Below are 12,084 nucleotides of genomic sequence, written 5' to 3'. Positions count from 1 at the left end.
AGATTCGTACAAAACGAATCGCACATGTCTACTTTAAAGTATGTATATAATAAAATTACAATAAACAATATTTGTATTTGGTAATGTGAATGCTTTTGATGATGATTTTTCATATAAATCCATGTTTCTGTCACAGTATGATATGCTTTGTGTTCACTAATAAATCATTTAAAGTGTATATATGGTTAAAATGTTATATCATATACTAATTTCCATATTGTAATTCAATTATTATGAAAGTAAACTTTGGAAAGATCTGCACACATTTACTTCCTTGAATTCTGTAGCACTTATTCATTATGCCCTGTGAGTAGGCACTGCTGTGTCACACATTTCACAGAGCCTGTCCTCTGAACTACAGAGGTGCTGAGAGAAGGAGTTTCAGAAGGTGGATTCAGTATAGAAATTGCTTCTTGCAGCAAAATACCATGACATACAGCATCTCACAAAAGTGAGTACACCCCTCACATTTTTGTAAATATTTTATTATATCTTTTCATGTACAGTTTCCACTAAACTTCCGGTGTACACAGTATACAATACAGTGCAGCCGTAGTACAGTTTCTAATACAGTGCAGGCGGCTACACAGTATCTAATATAGTGTGTACAGTTTCTACTACACTTCTGGTGGTGTACACAGTATACAATACAGTGCAGCCATTGTATCATTTCTAATAGAGTGCAGGTGGTGTACCAGTATCTAATACAGTGTGTACAGTTCCTACTACTTTTCTGGTGGTGTACACGGTATCTAATACAGTGTGTATAGTTTCTAATACACTTCAGGGGGTGTACACAGTATCTAATACAGCGTGTACAGTTTCTACTACTTCTGGTGGTGTACACAGTACCCAATACAGTGCAGCCATAGTACCATTTCTAATACAGTACAGGCAGTGTACACAGTATCTAATACAGTGTGTACAGTTTCTACTACACTTCTGGTGTTAAACACAGTATATAATACAGGGCAGCCATTGTACAGTTTCTAATACAGTGCAGGCAGTGTACATAGTATCTAATACAGTGTGTACAGTTTCTACTACACTTCTGGCGGTGTACACAGTACACATGACAGTTCAGCCATTGTACAGTTTCTGATACAGTGCAGGTTGTGTACACAGTATCTAATACAGTGTGTCCAGTTTTTTCTACACTTTTGGACTTGTACACAGTATACAATACAGTGAAGCTGTTGTACAGTTTCTAATACAGTCCAGGCGGTGTACACAGTATCTAATACAGTGTGCACAGTTTCCACTACTTTTCTGGTGGTGTACACAGTATCTAATACAGTATTTACAGTTTCTAATACACTTCAGGCAGTGTACACAGATTCTGATACAATGTGTACAGTTTCTACTACTTTTCTGGTGGTGTATACAGTATCTAACACAATGTGTACAGTTTCTAATACACTTCAGGCGGTATGCACAGTATCTAATACAGTGTGTACAGTTTCTAATACCCTTCAGGCGGTGTACACAGTATCTAATAGATTATGTGCAGTTTCTAATACACTTCAAGCGATGTACACAGGTATCTAATACAGAGTGTACTGTTTCTATTACACTTCTGGTGGTGTACACAGTATACAATACAGTTCAGCCATTGTACAGTTTATAATGCAGTGCAGGCAGTGTACACAGGTATCTAATACAGTGTGTACAGTTTCTACTACACTTCTGGTGGTGTACACAGTATACAATACAGTGCAGCCATTGTACAGTTTCTAATACAGTGCAGGTGGTGTACACAGTGTCTAATACAGTGTGTACAGTTTCTACTACTTTTCTGGTGGTGTACACAGTATCTAATACAGTGTGTAAAGTTTCTAATACACTTCAGGTGGTGTACACAGTATGTAATACAGTGTGTACAGTTTCTAATACACTTCATGTGGTGTACACCGTATCTAATACAGTGTGTACAGTTTCTACTACTTTTCTGGTGGTTTACACAGTAGCTAATACAGTGTGTACAGTTCCTAATACACTTCAGGTGGTGTACACAGTATCTAATGCAGTGTGTACAGTTTCTACTACTTTTCTGATGGTTTACACAGTAGCTAATGCAGTGTGTACAGTTCCTAATACAATTCAGGTGGTGTACACAGTATCTAATACAGTGTGTACAGTTTCTCTTTCACTTCTGGTGGTGTACACTGTACACAATATAGTGCAGCCATAGTAAAGTTTTTAATACAGTGCAGGCGGTGTACACAGTATCTAATACAGTGTGTACAGTTTCTACTACACTTCTGGTGGTGTACACAGTATTTAATACAGTGTGTACAGTTTCTACTACATTTCTGGTGGTGTACACAGTATATAATACAGTGCAGCCATAGTACAGTTTCTAATACAGTGCAGGCAGTATACACAGTGTCTAATACAGTGGGCACAGTTTCTACTACACTTCTGGTGGTGTACACAGTATACAATACAGTGCAGCCATAGTAAAGTTTCTAATACAGTGCAGGCAGTGTACACAGTATCTAATACAATATGTACAGTTTCTACTACATTTCTGGTGGTGTACACAGTATATAATACAGTGCAGCCATAGTACAGTTTCTAATACAGTGCAGGCAGTATACACAGTGTCTAATACAGTGTGCACAGTTTCTACTACACTTCTGGTGGTGTACACAGTATACAATACAGTGCAGCCATGGTAAAGTTTCTAATACACTTCAGGCGGTGTACACAGTATCTAATACAGTGTAGTGTGGTGTTGCAAAACAAAAAATACATCATGTCCGGAAGACCACCAAGGAGAGGCAGATGCTTACAGGCCACTAAAAGAGGGCAAGCAGCCTTTGTGTCTACAGTCAACAGTGGTGGTCGTGGACATGTTGCATCTTCTGCAGGTCGTGTGGGGCATGCTTGTCCTTTTTTTCTGCTGCTGTGTTAATGAGCCACAACATGCAGAAGAGTTGGTGAATTGGATAACAAAGATGTCCTCATCGTCCTCATCCTCTGTCACCCAGACTCAGAGTAGTTTGCCTTCCAATACAGCTGCCAAAGCGGCCTATTGCATCGACTCCTTGTCCACAGTCACTTCTTCTGTAGCCCCACCATCATGCATGGAGGAGTCCCTGAGCCACTTACTAACTATATTGAAAAAAAAAAAGAAATATGTTGTTTTATTCTAATTCTAATTAAAATAAAATGATAATTCCTTTCCCTCCTGAATCCTGTCCCTGAGCTACTTACCGTATATACTCGAGTATAAGCCGAGATTTTCAGCCTCTTTTTTGAGGCTGAAAGTGCCCCCCTCGGCTTATACTCGAGTCATCGCTGTCTGCCCGCTCGATCAGCGTGTCGAGCAGACAGACAGCGGCCATTCTATAATTCAAAAGCCGCGCCTCCGGCTCCGCCTTCGCCTGTGATAGGCGGAACACTGAATTTCCCAGCAGCCTGTGTTCCGCCTATCACGGACATCGTATCATCCTCGTACTACGGACGAGGATGATACGATGTCCGTGATAGGCGGAACACAGGCTGCTGGGAAATTCAGTGTTCCGCCTATCACAGGCGAAGGCGGAGGCGCGGCTTTTGAATTTTACAATGGCCGCCGAGGCGCCGACGAAGAGGGCACGGGACGGAGGCAAGGCACGGCACGGGACGGGACGGGACGGAGGCAAGGCAAGGCAAGGCACGACACGGGACGGAGGCAAGGCACGGCACGGGACGGAGGCAAGGAGGCAAGGCACGGGACGGAGGCTCGGGACAAAGGCTCGGGACACAGGTAGGCTGGACACACACACACACACACACACACACACACACACACACACACACACACACACACGGATGGATGGAGACACACACACACACAGGGATGGATGGATACACACACACACAGGGATGGATGGATGGATGGAGACACACACACACAGGGATGGATGGATGGAGACACACACACACAGGGATGGATGGATGGATGGATGGAGACACACACACACAGGGATGGATGGATGGATGGACACACACACACACAGGGATGGATGGACGGACACACAGGGATGGACGGACACACAGGGATGGACGGACACACAGGGATGGACGGACACACACACAGGGATGGACAGGCATGTCTCACCCTCGGCTTATACACGAGTCAATAAGTTTGCCAGTTTTTTTGGGGGTAAATTGGGGGCCTCGGCTTATATTCGGGTCGGCCTATACTCGAGTATATACGGTACTTACTATATCGAAAATAAAATAAGAAATATGTTTTTTATTCTAATTCTAATTAGAATAAAATGTGACATTCCTGTCAATAAAGCTACTTCCTTACTATATTGAAAATAAAATAAGAAATGTTTGTTACCTTAACATCTACCTTGAGGCCTGGTTCACACCTATGCAGAGTGCATTTTGCGTTTTTCAATACACATTTTTGATCTATTGCAAACACTAAAAAACCTAAAAAACAGAAAAAAGTCCCTGGCCCTTTCCATAATTGTGATGTGAACGTGGCCCATAGTAAACAATGTTAAATGGACTGTAGTGTGTTTCTGCAAAACTAAAAATGCACTAAAAAATGCATAGGTGTGAACCAGGCCTTAATCACATTGCTAATTGCATATTGTAATTGTTTGTAGCCTAAATACTGAAATTTGCACTTAAAAGTGTAATTTTGTAACTTCTGGAAAAGCCAGTAAAACATGGTCGTGCCAATAAATTTTGAGTATCGTGTTAGTAAATTTCAATCTGGTAGGTTGGCAACACTGCTTTGTATTAGGGCTGTTACTGATTAAAATTTCCATGTTCAATTAATCATTTTTTTAAATCGATTAATCGACTAATTTCGATTAATTATAACGCACATACAGATCCAACTACTTTTAGCTGATCTCCTTGCATTGCAACTCTGCATTAGTCAGTGGTAAATATGGTATACACTATATACAATCACCCAACACTGTCCGGTGACGTCACGGACATTGACGTCACCGGACTCCTCCTCCCTCCCCTTCGTTAGCAGATGGAGGCACTTGGAGAAGGGGGAAGGAGTACGGTGACGTCGATTTCCATGACGTCACCGGATCGCCAACGGAACTCCCTGAAGACCCGGAAGCTGGCGGAGAGGTTAGTACCGATCAAAAGAATTTTGATCAATCAAAAAATCGAGGAATTAATCTTTCATTTTCCCAGTCCTACTTTGTATATATATAGGAATTCACATGGGAGGCAATTGTTAACACTGAGGTACGTGCAGCATTGTTATTTATATTATTTATTTAGATATAACTATGTGCAGAATATCCCAACCATAGCTTAAATTCCCAGCCACTCACAGAATAGAATGCAGGCTGCACCGGAGGATGAAACCTAGTTCCCATACATCCCACTTTTGGCCTTTTGAACATTACATCAGTTTCTCTCACAATTCAAATAAACCATAAGCAATTCTATATTTATAGGTGTAGAAGTTATTAAGTCATGTGAATTCTATAGATCGCTACAGGGATATGTTAGTCATGCATTGTATTATATTACACAGGAAGAAGCAATAGGCAAGAAAAGGTAAGCCATTGTGAGGACACAGAATAAAGCCCATGTAAGTGTTAACTTCTCGTTTTATAGTGAGTGTGGCTAGACATTCATTAGGTGGAGGGTGTGTCTTATACTATTTCTGTGTTTTGTTATGGACGGAAACATGTCTTTGTTCACCCATGTGCACGGACCAAAGCATAAAAGTTGCCCTTGAACTGTTGGTATGAATACGTGAAATGTAATCGCGGTGTGATCTTCTTCACCAACAGCTGTACAAGGGGGAAGGAGACAGAGGGAAGGATACAAAGCAGGTGGGCCCATAAATGCTGTGTACACACTCTTTCTTAGGTTTCCCAGTGATATGGCAAGTCGTATGAGTGAAACACAAGATTGAGACATCTGGGAGGTACGCTACTGGCTGAAGCAGAGCAGCTCTGTTTTAATTAATCATGTGTAATAATTAACTAGGGTGTAATTAGATATAATCATCCTGAAAACATAGTTTCATTTATTTCAACACATAAGTATAAGGTTTGTAGCGCACCTGCGTCTGATTAGTGGAAAACAGTGGAACAGTCATTATGAGGCATGCGGCTCATTATGTTCATGTTTGACAAGTGATATCCATGTACACTATAACACGTATAAACAATTCATGAACATTGAAGCTCGTCCTAACATTTATGGATCTCATTACAAGGACTTTTACAGTTTGTGACGAGACAAAGCACTGCATGTACAGGCATTTTTACTATACATACTCCAAGTTTCCGTGATAAAATGAACCTGCTTTAGTTTAAAAAAGACATTGCCATTTATATAAACTGAAATGAAAATAGATTAAAATGACTATAAAATATTCTTATATCTAAAGGGCAGGTTTGCTTTGTCGGTATTGCATTTTCTTTTCTTTTTTTTTTTTTATTGTGTCCTTATGTAATATTTGTATTTTTTATTAGATTCATATTTAGATTTTATTAGATTCATATACAAAATAGCAATGGCATAGAAACAGTACAAGTGCAATAAAGTAAAAAATAATCCATAAAACATTAAATGATTCACACAGGTAAATGACTATCAAAAATCATTTGTAATCATTTTAGACACTAAATAAAGGATTGGACAGGTTGAACTTTTCCCTCTTATGATGACCACACACATACCAATTTTATTATCATATTTATTATCATGTTATCATACCAATAAATTATGATTTGATTGTATCTTAAAGAGGAATTCCACTGGAAACCAAAATATTAAAAGCCAGCAGCTATAAATACTACAGCTGCTGACTTTTAATAAATGGACACTCACCTGTCCCGGGTTCCAGCGATGTCAGCAGCCGAGGCCAATCAATCGCTTGGCTCTGGGCTGCTGCCGCCGCCATTCTAGGTGAGGGAATTAGGAAGTGAATCGTTGCGGCTTGACTTCCCGATTCCTTACTGCACATGAGCGAGTTGCGCAGCGCAATGGGAATGGTCCGCGCTGTCCCTGGGACCCATGTGTGTCCCAGCAGACAGCTAGGCGGGACAGGAAACAGCATAGACTCCCGTGGGAGTCTATGCCCGGAAGTGGGTGCAAATACCTGTCTTAGACAGGTATCTGCACCTCCCTCCCCCCTGAAAGGTGCCAAATGTGACCCTGGAGGGGGGGACGGTTCCAATGAGCAGAAGTTCCACTTTAGGGTGGAACCCCGCTTTAACTATCAATCAAAATCTACTTCCTCAAGTGTGGCATATTGTTCCAATAAGTTATTGATACAATAATCTAATTGTTATAAAAATAAAGTTTTTCAAGTTTGATCTATTTCAGTTTGATCAATAACTTGTTTCAAATAGTAACCTCTTTTTAGCCTGTCCCTATTGGGCTAATTTCTTCTTCTTTTTCTTTCCAGTTGTGGAAGAAGGCTGAACTCTGCACTCTGTGAGTAGCGCACCCCTGGACTCAGCACTATGTATGCAGCGCATTCCTGAACTCTGCACTCTGTGAGTAGCGCACCCCTGGACTCAGCACTATGTATGCAGCGCATTCCTGAACTCTGCACTCTGTGAGTAGCGCACCCCTGGACTCAGCACTATGTATGCCACGCACCCCTGAACTCTGCACACAGCACAAATCTGAGCTCTTTGGGGGTTATTTACGAAAGGCAAATCCACTTTGCACTACAAGTGCACTTGGAAGTGCAGTCGCTGTAAATTCGAGGGGGACATGCAAGGAAAAAATAAAATAGCATTTTAGCTTGAACATGATTGGATGATAAAATCAGCAGAGCTTCCCCTCATTTCAGATCTTCCCCTCAGATCTGCACTTTCAAGTGCACTTGTAGTGCAAAGTGGATTTACCTTCCGTAAATAACCCCCTTTGTGTGTAAAACCACCGAACTCTGCACTCTGTACTGACTATGTACTGTACTATGCACTCCTAGTATTTAAAGTGATATTAAAGGAAATTCTTTTTTTATGTTTCAATTCTTTATTGACATTTTCACAGAACAAAATTAATGAGATTTCAGCATTGATTCTGAACAATTCAGCACTTCCAAAATCTGGATATCATACCGTACAAAAATGGAGTCAAACTTATAATAGCATAAGTACAATGTGAAAAACATATTACCACACTCTGCATGGCGATTGGCCATGCTCCCTAAAACAACTTGCCTCTCAAGTTTTTAGAGGTAAATATTCATAATCTGTAAAAATGATGTTCTGTTAACCACAGTCTTGATTGTTAATCTCCAAAGCGAACTGTAGGATAGACTGCAAAACCTAAACATCTCAGTATGTCCTTCTATAGAATGGTGTCACTCAGTTGAACGGGATCCAGAGTAGGCCCCCCCAGCTGAAGAATGCCCGCCCCTCCCCCCCACCCTTCAAGTAGAGAAAGACACTCCATCCCTCAATACCAAAATCCAGAAAGAAGAGAAAGAGAGAAAAAAAGGGGGGTGGGGGTACCTAGAAGAACAAGAGATGAGGGCAATTTTTTTTTTTTAAAGAATAACAAACATATTATTACCTGCTCTGTCTAATGGTTTTGCACAGAGCAGCCACAATTCTGCTCTTCTCAGGTTCCCCGCTGATCCTCTTGGCCCCTCCCTTCTGCTGAGTACCCCCACAACCAGCAGCTTGCTGTGGGGGCACCCATGCAGGCTCGCTCCCGAGCTGCTGCTTTGCATGTCCAATCACACACAGAGCACGCGGCCCCTCTCTCTCTCATTGGCTCCCGCTGCTGTCTCAGCCAATGGGAAGAAAAGTCCCTGAGAACCGCAGCTCTCATGCCCATCGTTTGATCGAGATGCGGTTCAGGTAGGTATTGGGGTGGCTGGGACACTACTGCACAGAGAAGGTTTTTTACCTTCATGCATAGAATACATGAAGGTGAAAAACCTAGGGCCTTTAGAACCCCTTTATTTCTCCTTTAAGACCCTCCCACTATTAGTGAAATTTTACTACATTGTTACATAGTACATAGTTACACAGACTACCCCCACTTGATTCAGTTTGGAGGGTATGTGTGTGTAGGTGGGACAAGGGGGGTTTTGGGTGATTGTGATTGAGTTCCTGCACCTGTTTTATGACATTATTCTTTTTTTTCTTCTAATGCAGCAAGTAGTGGTATTCATTGTAGTAATGAGTTGCTACTACTATTGGACCAAGTCCAAGGAGCAATAGTATATCTTTAATGATAAACAATAATTTTGAACCTTCGTTCAAAAATTAAAAATGAATGCCTGTGAATGTAAAACAAGCTGGACAGAGAAATGAAAGTGAATTTCTAACAGGATTGTATGAGTTACTACTTTGCTCCTTGCTCCTTGCATTAACCTCTTTAGGATTGCCTGCCCACATTGTACTGAGAACAGGCGGCTCCTACAAGCTATGTACCTGTATGTTGCTGGCCACTTCTGGGTTTCCGGGCGCACAGGGAGAAGGGACAAATAGATTTTTAGTAAAAAGCAGCACCTAATACACACATTAACACTTGTTAGGCACACACTTAACCCCTTGATTTCCCTGGGATGTTAACCAGTGTCATTAGTACAGTGACAGTGTATAGTATTATCACTGATCACTGTATATGTCAGTGTCAGTTAGTCAGGTCCCACCCAGTGTCAGATTTGCCACTATCGCTGTCCCACTATAAGTCACTGATCACCGCCATTAATACTATAAAAAAATAAACTAATAAAAATTCCATTATAGTTTGTAGACACTATAAATTTAATACAATCCAATCAATATACACTTATTGGGATTTGTTTAATTTGATTTGTTTTGTAGCAGAAAATAAAAAATATTGTTTTTTTTTTTTTTTTTTTTCAAAATTGTTATATAATGAAAAAAAAACCCAGTGGTGATCAAATTTAGTAGTGCAGTGCTAAATAGCAAAAAATGCCCTGGTCATGAATGGGGTAAAACCTTCCAGTGGTTAAAGGACAACTTCACTTTTAGGGGTGCATTTATAATTGTATTGTATTTGTAATTTAAAATTCGGGGGTTGTTCACACCCGATGCTTTCATGGTGATTTTTTTTAAAAACATCCTAAATGTATGCACAGTAAAACCAGTGTTTTTCAATTACTCTGGTTTACATTGCTGTGTTCAGTTTCAGTGGTTTCAAAAAAAGTACAGCAACGTGCATTTTAATGTACCTGTAAACACACCAGAACACACATAACCACACATAAGTGCGTGGAAGACAGAAAAAGGTAAAAAAGGAAAGAAATGCGCTTTTACAAATGCTATAGAAAAGCATGCATGTGGAAATGCAGGGATTTTACTAGCCCTCACATAGCCATTCGTCCTGAGAAACCGCATGTACAATTGTTCTGTGTAAATGGGGGCAAAATTTTTATTACCAAGTCAAATTGTTTTTCATGTTTTATGGCCACAAAGTATTTATTTCCTATGATCATCAGCTCCATCTAGTGGCCATAATGTGATATTTTTCTGATTCACTCTTTTTCTGTTTGAATAAATAAATAAAATTAGATATGGGAAAAGATAGCCTGGTAACATTCAGTTTTGTTGTTCACACTAATGTACCTTCAGAGTTATGGGATGAATAGCTGATTTTCTTAGATACACTCCTTAGTGTAGCTGTCCTATACAGGTGCCCCATTCAGTGTAACCAGAATAGCAAAATACTTACCTTCCGCTCCACTCAGGAGATCTTCACTGTATGCTTCTGCCTTGCACTGCACAGCCTTTACTCTGAAGCCCCGTACACACGATTGGATTTTCCAACGGGAAATGTTGGATGTCAGACTGTTGGCAGAAAATCCAACCGTAATCATGCTCCATCGGACAATTGTTGGCTCTCATGTTCTCAAATTTTACGCTAACAAATGTGTGTTGCTGGATTTTCCGATCATGAGTACACAAGTCCGTTGGACAAAAGTCTAAAGTAAAAACACGCATGCTCGGAAGCAAGGAGGAGCCGGAAGCAGTTGTTCTTATAAACTAGCGTTTGTAATGGAGAATTAGCATTCGGGACGTGGCAAATTATGTATTCTTCAAATGCAGCGCACATTCTCTTCTTTAATGGGATAATAATGAAACTGCTTTGCTGGTGATACTGATGGAGTTATTACAAACTAATTTTCAAAGGCTTTTTTTTTCTAGTGATATCAAGAATAATATTATTATGTTTTTTTTGTTTTTTTTATTTGTGCAAGTTACCACACCATTAAGGAGAAGAGAAAGCCACCGCTCTAGGCCGATCCACCTGAAAGACTGTTTCGTTTCCAGACAAAGGGAGTCCCAGGTGCAGGCTGATTGCACAGACCAATAAATGGGGAAAGAAAAAACTCTGGACAGCCGCACTCCGGATCGAACCAAAAATGATTTGTGCCTTTATTTTTCCAAGTAGAGAATTACATCATACGAACCACAGCAACAAAGGAGAAAAATGGAACAAAATGTTTGACGCGTTTCGCGCTAAAATTAGCGCTTACTCATAGCTGTTTCAAAAACACCATTATCCCGTAGTTTTTAAGATCAAAGATACAACTATGTTGGTGTCCCTTGTTAATTTTACATTGTATTTTTTAAAATGTAACTGCCTACTCCCAAACTGTCATTTGAAGTAAAACACATAGCCAAGTATTATTCTTCACAATTTTTTTTATTGTGCCTTAAAAAAAAAAAAAAAATAGACATGCTATCTGCCAATAGAACTTAACCAAAAAGTGCATTCTATGCATCCAAAAATATAGAAAATATAGCACATCAAATCATTATTCAACCAAAAAAAAATAACATCAAAGCAATAACTCCAAGACCAATAATAAATAACACGTTAGTTATCTCCTCCGATTCCGTAACATGGTTGATGAACGGCCGTTCAGAAATGAACTAAAAAGCACGAAATGAAAAGCGCTAAATGAAAAACGCGAAAAGAATAGCTTGAATCAACACTCACCAAACTTCTACTAACACAAAATTAGCAGAAGGAGCCCAAAGGGTGGCGCTAAAGAGCTGAAAAAACACATAATACGTCTAGTATGCCACTGCGTTCGTATTTATTGGCCAACATTTGTGTGGCTGTGTGTATGCAAGACAAGTTTGAGCC

General features: G+C 40.2%; 1 long non-coding RNA gene across 2 annotated transcripts; it reads left to right on the top strand.

Annotated features, from left to right (window-relative positions):
• Nucleotides 1-5,667: 5,667 nt before the first annotated feature.
• LOC143990085 (uncharacterized) lies at nt 5,668-11,618 on the top strand. Of its 2 annotated transcripts, none has more exons than XR_013277143.1 (3): nt 5,668-5,819; nt 7,406-7,558; nt 11,189-11,618. It is a non-coding gene; the product is annotated as an uncharacterized LOC143990085 (long non-coding RNA). The 2 variants fall into 2 exon arrangements; XR_013277144.1 differs by having other exon boundaries at nt 5,668-5,914.
• Nucleotides 11,619-12,084: the final 466 nt, after the last annotated feature.

Source organism: Lithobates pipiens, unplaced genomic scaffold (assembly GCF_037356315.1).
Source record: "Lithobates pipiens isolate NorthernLeopardFrog02 unplaced genomic scaffold, aLitPip1_a1.2 Scaffold_18, whole genome shotgun sequence".
NCBI classification, from domain to species: domain Eukaryota; kingdom Metazoa; phylum Chordata; class Amphibia; order Anura; family Ranidae; genus Lithobates; species Lithobates pipiens.
This window is presented reverse-complemented; position numbering and strand designations above follow the sequence as displayed.